At 32.6% G+C, this 9,111-nt stretch overlaps 1 long non-coding RNA gene across 2 annotated transcripts; it reads right to left on the reverse strand.

The window, feature by feature from the left end:
• Positions 1 to 299: 299 nt before the first annotated feature.
• Positions 300 to 6,658, reverse strand: LOC141722611 (uncharacterized). Of its 2 annotated transcripts, XR_012575632.1 has the most exons (6): positions 6,433 to 6,658; positions 5,721 to 5,797; positions 5,521 to 5,588; positions 2,282 to 2,353; positions 812 to 910; positions 300 to 354 (listed from the first exon to the last, which is right to left on the reverse strand). It is a non-coding gene; the product is annotated as an uncharacterized LOC141722611 (long non-coding RNA). The 2 variants fall into 2 exon arrangements; XR_012575626.1 differs by lacking the exons at positions 300 to 354; positions 812 to 910 and adding an exon at positions 1,929 to 1,976.
• Positions 6,659 to 9,111: the final 2,453 nt, after the last annotated feature.

Genomic DNA, 9,111 nt, shown 5'->3' on the forward strand with positions numbered 1-9,111 from the left:
AATGCCAAATCTACACTCTCTCCACGAGTACTTGCAACCTCATTTTACAATACTTCTAATTTCACATGTTGCGAATAGTATTTAAGGTATGAAGATGTAGGGGGCATTTTTTCAAATTGGCTTTTATATGTTTTATGGTTATGTCCAGACTTCACAATACATACATTAAAATACAGCATACTAACATGCTCACATCTAGTAGATAAATAATGCAGATATTATTATACATACATATTCGCAGATTAAGTTATTACGTAAGTAGGAGAACCCACCTATAGAGCAACGATATTGCTTCTTTGGCGACAATCTCCATCGATATCTTTGTACTGTTGCCTGAAGTTTTTGTGCAGCCACCTGACCACCATTATATATAGGACAACGATGAATATCAGCTCAGTTTTTAAATAACTTCCCAAAATTACCAACATCATAACTGTAGGTTGCAATCGCACAAATGGTCACATAAGCGAGCATGTTCGTTTTATGTTTATGACGGAAGAACTAATACCCTCAATTGCACATATGCACCCTCTCCACGAGAACTTACAACCTCAATTTTACCCTTTTTCAATTTCACAGATTGCAAATAATATGTTTAAGATACTGAGATGCAGGAAATATTCATCAGAATCCAGGTACAAATGTTTGCGCATACATAGGACAAGATGGCATTAAATCGGACAGCCAAAAGTATAACCTCAACGATTGGGATAATCAAATGGTTCTTTCTAACTCAACTTTGAGGTAAATCATACTCTAGCTACAATAAAAAAAAGTGGAAATAACAAAATTTAAGCAAAAATAAAAATACCTTCTTTTAAGTAATAAGTATCCAGGGTCTAAAACAAGAGAGCACTTATTCTTCTCAACCCGGCCACTTCAGTGTGCAGGCTTGTCAAAACCATTATACCTATAAATAATAGAGCGAGGATTAGCAAAAAAATGAAGGTTTCTTATAGCTTTCCAGAACAGAAACATCAGGATGAGCCCCTCGACAAATACAACCACAATTTTATTGAGCACTAAGATACTTTAAAAACTGGGGCAAATGATATTACAAATTCTTGTATTTATTGTAAATTCATATTCCACAACATTCAGATTTTTCATAAATCACATTGACTATATATATTTATTCCTAGAACTCAACACAAAGATTCTAATATGAATATCATGTCACATTTATGTTTAGAGCTTGTTGATATTTTCAATTGTAACAAACAAATCGCTAATTTAATAACTAACAAAATGTTCTATTTCTAGCGAGCTACCTTCATAAGTCATTAAATCAGGTGATTTCTCTTTTATTAAAAATATACACATTAACTCTTAGTGCTAACCAAAATTAAGAGGCAATGTATTCAACTCAAGCACTCGATTAAGCCACCACAGTGAAAGTTTGAAAACGTAGAATAGAACTAATTACGTTGTACAATTTCATGAACTTGAACTTACACGTGGAATAGTAATTTAATTCACATTTATACTCGATAATCGTTGCTAAATTTTAATGTTTAGAATTTACTCTTAATATAGTATTGTTCATTGATTTTATAGTCTTTTCATAATTTAATTACTATGGACTACAATCCCTTCCATAGTATTGAACTCTCAGAAAAAACAAACACTAACATTTAGTGCGATTACTTAACATGCAAGTTTGCATCTTGCATGTTATAAACTTAACTAATCTATTAATTATGTCATCCGCATTAGAAAAAACTTATATATACATGACCTTTAGGAAGTTGGAAGATAATACCACTATCTTAGTTTTAGAGCATACCATATTTCCATGCATTGATCCAATCTCTGATACAAGCAACAATGATGTAAGTTTTATCCCAATCCAAATTTACCACACCAAGTCAAAAAAAAATTAAGTAGGAGAAATTTTTTTATTGATCAGGCTCATCTTTTAGGATTCTTGATAAACTCAGCTCTTTTTCTATGTGTTGGTGTTCTCTATGACCGACCTAAGACTCGAGTTGTTAGATATTACGGAGGTATATACTCTACCAAAAAATTGACTCAGAACTTTTAAATTAATCAGAAAATGAGTTGAATTATAAAATCTATACATTTAGTACCAGAATAATGGTTACCATGACTATCCAGCGAAGATTATAAAAATTACGAAATTGACCGTATCGAGCTCATTGATTATTCGTAGAGTTGTTAAATAGAGGGAATATTATTTCCTCCTTATTTGAGCTGTATCAAGATTATAGACAATCCAATTTTCGTGAGTAAAGAAAAGTAAAATGCAAGGACTGCTTACCGTACACCTGTTTACCATCCTACAAATACCACCGTGGTGCCGGACCCACTTTTTCCATATATCCACCATCATCTATTTTGTCAGAGCAAACAGTAAGGGATTAGACGAACGAACCATTTCTCATTGAACTGCTTAGGTGAAGTTTTTATATCTCAACTTTAGTGAAGGTGATATGTCTTCATTTGGGATCATCAAACCTTTCAAATAAAGGTATAACAGCTGTTGTTTAGTTTCCACTGTTCTAAATATGGCAAACATTGGTCGAGAGAACAAAAAAGTATAAGTTAATTCTTAGTAAACACTAATATTTTGATATACTCAATGTTCTTAGATGATTTTTTAAAAATTTTATCTTGCCATTTATAATGACAAGTTGAGGTTCCAGAAGATCTGAACCGCACTTGCAGCCTTACATGTTGTGACTCTATCTATATATGGATTCCGATCTAGGATTGCAGAGATTAAGTAGCAATACTATTGGCTTTACTTAAATTTAGTATAGTAATTACGGAATTACTATAGATGGCATAGTCAATGTCAAAAACCTAAAACATGTACGAATATGAATACTAAAACTAAAACGTTAGAAAGAAAAAGATGTAGATATTAAAACCTAAACAACCATATATGGTTCCTGTTAAACACATTACATGAAAAATATCAATAAACAGGGTCATTCTATTATTAGTATCAATAAGCTACACCTTAGAATTATAAGCAAGTATCGAGGACATAAAATAGCAAGCTGAAAGATACCCCAGACGCAATCTTAGATAATTAGTCCTTACATGCACAATTGTTCATGAGACCAATGACAAATGTGAATATAAATCCATCGTTTCCTCTTCATGACAGATAAATTAACTACTGTTGTACTTTAAACTGTTTTACACAAATTTTCAGGCGTTTTTATATCTCAGTTGTAGCTTTATAGTATTATTTATCCAGAGCAACGAAAAAAGGTAGCAGCCAAACATTATTTTAATTAAATATGAACCTTGGCATTTACGGTGTAAATGGCAGCACACCTTTGAGCCTTGCATGTTCTCAACTTGATTATCAAGGTTTCTAAACAAACTTCTGTCTTTATTAACTTTTTAAAGTGTCGATATCTAATCAGTCTTATTGATTTGCATTTAGCCACCTAAGACAAATATGTATAGTCATTCACCACACTCGTTTCATCATAATTTAAATTAGTTAACAAAATAGTGTTTGAAAAACTCTTCATTTTTTCTCATGTATGTGAGATAAACTCTTGATAACACCAATTGCCAACATGATGTGACAGCAATAATATGACAGCTACTGTTGATGAATCTAATTTTGAATAAACTGGGCAAACTATAGCACGGGCATTGACATAATTAGTATTGAGCCTTGCATGTTCTCAACTTGATTATCAAGGTTTCTAAACAAACTTCTGTCTTTATTAACTTTTTAAAGTGTATATATCTAATCAGTCTTATTGATTTGCATTTAGCCACCTAAGACAAATATGTATAGTCATTCACCACACTCGTTTCATCATAATTTAAATTAGTTAACAAAATAGTGTTTGATGACTTATTTATTCTCTTACCTAATAAGGTGAAACAACTATAAAATTGATCACAGATACAAATGAATACCCTAACAAATATAATGTACCAGGAATTTAATATTAAACAAAACTCATAAAAAGCAGGAGAATCTAAAGCGTATTGGAACTCCAAATTCATGAAAATAATTATTCACTCTATCTTGGCTTTTATTGGTTAGGTGAATTATATTTTATTTTATGTTTCATTAACAGTTAACCCTTACTAATCACGGATAATGCATCGATGTGGTGACTACTTCTAAACTATGGACCTATTGTTTAACAGATATGCAATCTATTCATGATCTATCTTAATTGACTAACATATATTTTTAATATTCAACTGAACCGTAAGTTGGAATAAGAAATCTGTTCATGATCTATCTTAATTGACTAATATAATTTTTTTAATATCTAACTGAATCATAAGTTGGTATAAGAAACAAAGAGTAGTTTCCTGAGATAGTTAGTATACTTGTAGTGTTGTCACGTAGAGGAAGCTATTAGGTTCTCCCCCCCCCCCTTTTAAGAATCACAAACCCATTAAGGCTTTCAATGAAGTCAAGAAAAATTTTTAAACATAAATTTCAAAACCAACTAAACACAATTAAACACAATTTGACCATGGATCAATAAACTGGAGGAACGACCCAAACCCGTATTTTTAAACCCATGAGCATGCTTTTTTAGTATGCTAAGTAAACTTAACAATGTTCAGGGAATAAAAATGGCCAAAATGACTTCCCAGAATCTTTACCAAGATTGCATTTTCCAACTTCATCTTGCAGATACTAAACCTTTTATTCAGGATTGATTGTAGAGGACTTTTCCATATATACATGCTTTTAATCAATTCACTAACCCTTTTCAGCTTGTCTATTACTTCCTTTCCCAAGAAATACAATTCCTTTCCCAAGAATACAAGAGGCCACTTTCTGAAAACTTAAGAACTGATCTAGACCTTACACATATCACATTAAATATGCATACATACATAGAATAGAGCAGGTCCAAACATGGAACACGTTGTTTCAAATTAAAAGCCCACACTAACCACATTGACCAATATGAGGCCTCTCAACTCATGCCACAAAAAAGGATTGGAGGTTTCCGTACTTCATAATTTTATGGAAATGCACTCCTAGAATGAGTTATTGCATGCATGATGAGTAACGGGGATCAATTGACCATCAAAGGGTAGCAACACGGGCACAACAGATTAACTTCAATTGATAATTACCAAAGACATCAGCTAATCGTACATCCAAACGCGATATGCAACAGGGCATAAAAAATACAACCTAACAATAATTAACACAAAGCATATGCATAATCAAATTATTCGCAGCGAAATTGTAATCTCCCAAAGGACAAAAATAACGATCAACACTCGAATACTGGCATATAATTAAATATGCGCAAGACGAAATATACATGTGGGATTTTTCTACCAACATTAGAAGTTCCGAGGTCCTCTCTATGAGAAATTATTTCTGCTAATCTCATCTAAAATAGGGGCATCATTGTCGTTTTGGGGCAATTCTTCTATTCTTACCAAAAGCAGCATAAGATGCAAATATAGCAGGAACGTAAGTGCTAGGACAGGAGTGCTCAAAACTACGCGAGTCATAGATAAAACAATATGTGTATTAGATACCTGGACCGCGCTCATCCGTTGAGGCACCCACTCCCTCGGCGCGCCTGAATCGCCGAATCGCTGGTTATCTAACATAGGGAAAGATATTAAGTACCGGATAAAAAAAATATCGCACATAATGGAAAATAAATTATACCTTCTAAGTTTCCGCAAGATTTTTACAAAAAACACTTCAATAGTTTCGGCTCCTCAGCCATTACCTTAGTCAGGAAAAGCTTATGCGGCCTTCTCTTTCTTGTTGCTTGCTCCATTGAAGAAATGCACCCCAAAGTGCAACCTGAAAGGGTGCGATGCAGACACTCTGTATTAGTAATTTATCATAATAACAATACATTGATAGCTACCAAATTTTTTCCAAGCCTAGCCTCCCTGAAATATTGTATCAACTGAAAATACGACATAACTGAAGTGCGCCAAAAGCTTGTTCAATATTTTTACCCAACTCTCGTTATTTTACTTTCAAAAATCAGCAAATGATATTGAATTGCTTAAGCATATTATTATTGAAGCTACGGTTAAGTCTAAGTCTGGTAGCCTAATATGATTTAAGTGAGCCAATAGTTTTTCAGATATCAAGATAGTATATTTAGGGAGTATATTTTATTTCTGTTTAGTTTGAGAAACAGACACAAAAATACCACCAGCTACAACCTGTGTTCAGATAGGAATGATGCTAAAAACCTAAAAGGGATAAAAACAGAAGTTACTCTAGCGATCCCAAATTAAAAAGTAATCTCACAACCTAGGATTCAGCAAGTAACTTAGTTGTTACAATGCAAAAATCATCACGCCACAAACAAAGATTAAAATCTATAGGCCGTAGTTTATACACACCACACCAATATACGCACCAAACCAAAATAATTTAGCATTTCGTATCCTAAAATTGCAAAAGCCCCAAAAGTTACTTACTATGCAGCGCCCTCAATCAAGTGCTTATGCGCATATACTCACGATTGCGATAAATGCAATTTTACATATGACTAATCGACCATGCAGGCTTCCGTCTTGTTGGATAAGCTATACGTATACCTCTATAATAAAACCCAATTATATGGAAGGGGATGGCATTTCTGTTAATTCATACTTCCGAAGGAAGGAAAGATTACATATCAGAGGACATTGAAAAAGGGGGAAAAAATCTAAATATTTCTGACAAATAAATAACTAGTGTTATGAATTGATTGTTATATTCAAAGGTTAAATAGTAAAGCTACATGTAGGAGTAGAAAACTTGCAATTCATTTAATGTACTTGTTCCCTCCTTTGGCTATAAATAGCCATATTCAGTAAGAAGCAAAATATCATCCCGAGCATCTTCTCTGCTCTTTCTCCTCCTCAGCTCTCTCCGATAAAAATATAGTAGTTCTTTTAGTAGTTCTTTTATTATGCTCTTTTATTGTTACTATAACCGGTATTTTATAACATGTTATCAGCACGAAGCCCTGCCGAAACTGAGAAGGTATAATTTTAATTTAAATATACATATATATAAGTAGACGTGGTTACACCCTCTACATATAATTTATATATATATATATATATATATATATGACCGAAGTAGACGTGGTTACACCCTCTACTAATAATTTAAATATATTTGGTCGGAGCACCGCCTATTAAAATTATTTCACGGTACCATTTAATTTTGGGTAATACCGAAATATAGTGGGAACCTTAATTTATAAATTGCATAATTATCGGATAAGAACTTTACCCATAACTAACTTATGCAGGATTGTCCACTTTAATTTATTATTGGTCGGAGATAACCTGCATACGCAAATGTCTGTATGGCGGGTGAAAATCCATTTGTCATTTTATATATAGATTTTTTTATATTATCAATGATAATAATGATATATACATTGATTATTGCATAATTGTTAACGCACTGTTAGGTCCCAATGTGTTTGTAGAAGGGGGATTGAAAACAAACTATACCGAATAATCGAATTTAGTGCAGAATAAAAATTGAAACAAAATTCAAGTTAAATAAAAATATTATTAAACTTGAAAGGTGTTACAACAACGGTATCGATTACAAGAGATTAATCTCAAATTAATTATCACAAATCTAGAATAAATTCGACATGAACTTTTTCTATTTTTGCAATAAAAAGAATCAAATGCTAAACGCAATTTGAGATTAAGTTCTAGGGATTTTGATCCGCTAGATAGTTACACAAGAACAAGATAATGATTTCTAGTGGTTTGGATTTAACTTTAAAACTAGAAATTGATGATCTTGAAGTTTGCAGTTGAAGATGGAATGTTTTCTGCGGCTGCTTTTCTTTTCTGTTCTTGAGTGTGTTTTTTGGATTATTGTTGAGAGTCTGCTGCTTCTGTCTTTAAGTATTAATCAACAGAACTGAAATGAACTGGCATGACAATCGGCATGACAATCACTTGTACTAGGAAGACAATCGGTATGACTATCTCCTGAACTAGCATGACAATCAAACTGAACTGGCAAGACAATCCTCCTCCTGGTAGAACTTTCGGTATGACAATCGAATGAACTAGTATGACTTTCGGCAAGACTATTGAATGAATTGGTATGACTTTCGGTATGACAATTGATTGTCATACCAGTTCAAATAATTGTCTTGCTGAATTAAAACTGATTTTAATTCAATTATAATTCAGAAAATTCTTAATATTAATTCAGAATTAATTAATCAATTAATTCAATTAATCAATAAATTAATCTTTGCAAATTTAATTTATTTTCTTAATTAAATTATATGACTTAATTAATTAATAGAGAATTAATACTACTCTTGAACTGCAACCATTCTTCTGAAAATCTTCTGATAATCACTGCCAATTATGAATCAATTTCATCACTTCAATGTTAACACTCGATGTACTGTCTGGTTCATGAGTGACTAACTTTCGTGACGTTTCTTCATGTTTTAACTTTGATAACTTGATTTTTCTTCAGATTAAATCCCTGTAATTCTCTGATACCCTGACAAGATCTCTGTCACTTGATTAAATCCACAATTTTGATTTATATCAATGAGGCTTGATCAATTTCTTGAACTTCTTCCAGTGAAGTAATTCCTCAAGTCTGTAGATGAACCTTGTTTCTGAATCCTTTGACGGATGTTACTTTGTGAGTTCTCTTTGACGGTAGATCCACTATTTACTTGTTACATTCTTATTTGAGTTGAGTTAAATCCTCGAATAAACAAATAGACTATGACATATGCCTTTCAATCTCCCCCTAATTGTTTGTTAGACAATAACAACAAATACCTAGAGGATAACTCAACTAACAAATAAGAAAAAGATATAAACAGAAATGCAAAGTAAATAGCAAAAAAGTTCTGGATAACATTTAACATTTTCCAGATTCCAAATAGATGTTCCTCTAGACTGGACATATCTTCAAGTAGTTTCATCTTCTTTTGTACAACCACATTTCCTGTTGAGAAGAGCATATCTCTCTTGCTTCTCCCCCTATGAGAATCAACTGCTTAAAGAAGATCACATTCGTTTACCATATCTCCTGTACAATAGGATCCGCAGATAAAAACCAATGGTACTCCCCTTTCGGAAAACAGCTTCTTCCCTTACTAGAAA

The sequence above is a fragment of the Apium graveolens genome, chromosome 1, assembly GCF_009905375.1.
Source record: "Apium graveolens cultivar Ventura chromosome 1, ASM990537v1, whole genome shotgun sequence".
Classification (NCBI taxonomy): Eukaryota; Viridiplantae; Streptophyta; class Magnoliopsida; order Apiales; family Apiaceae; genus Apium; species Apium graveolens.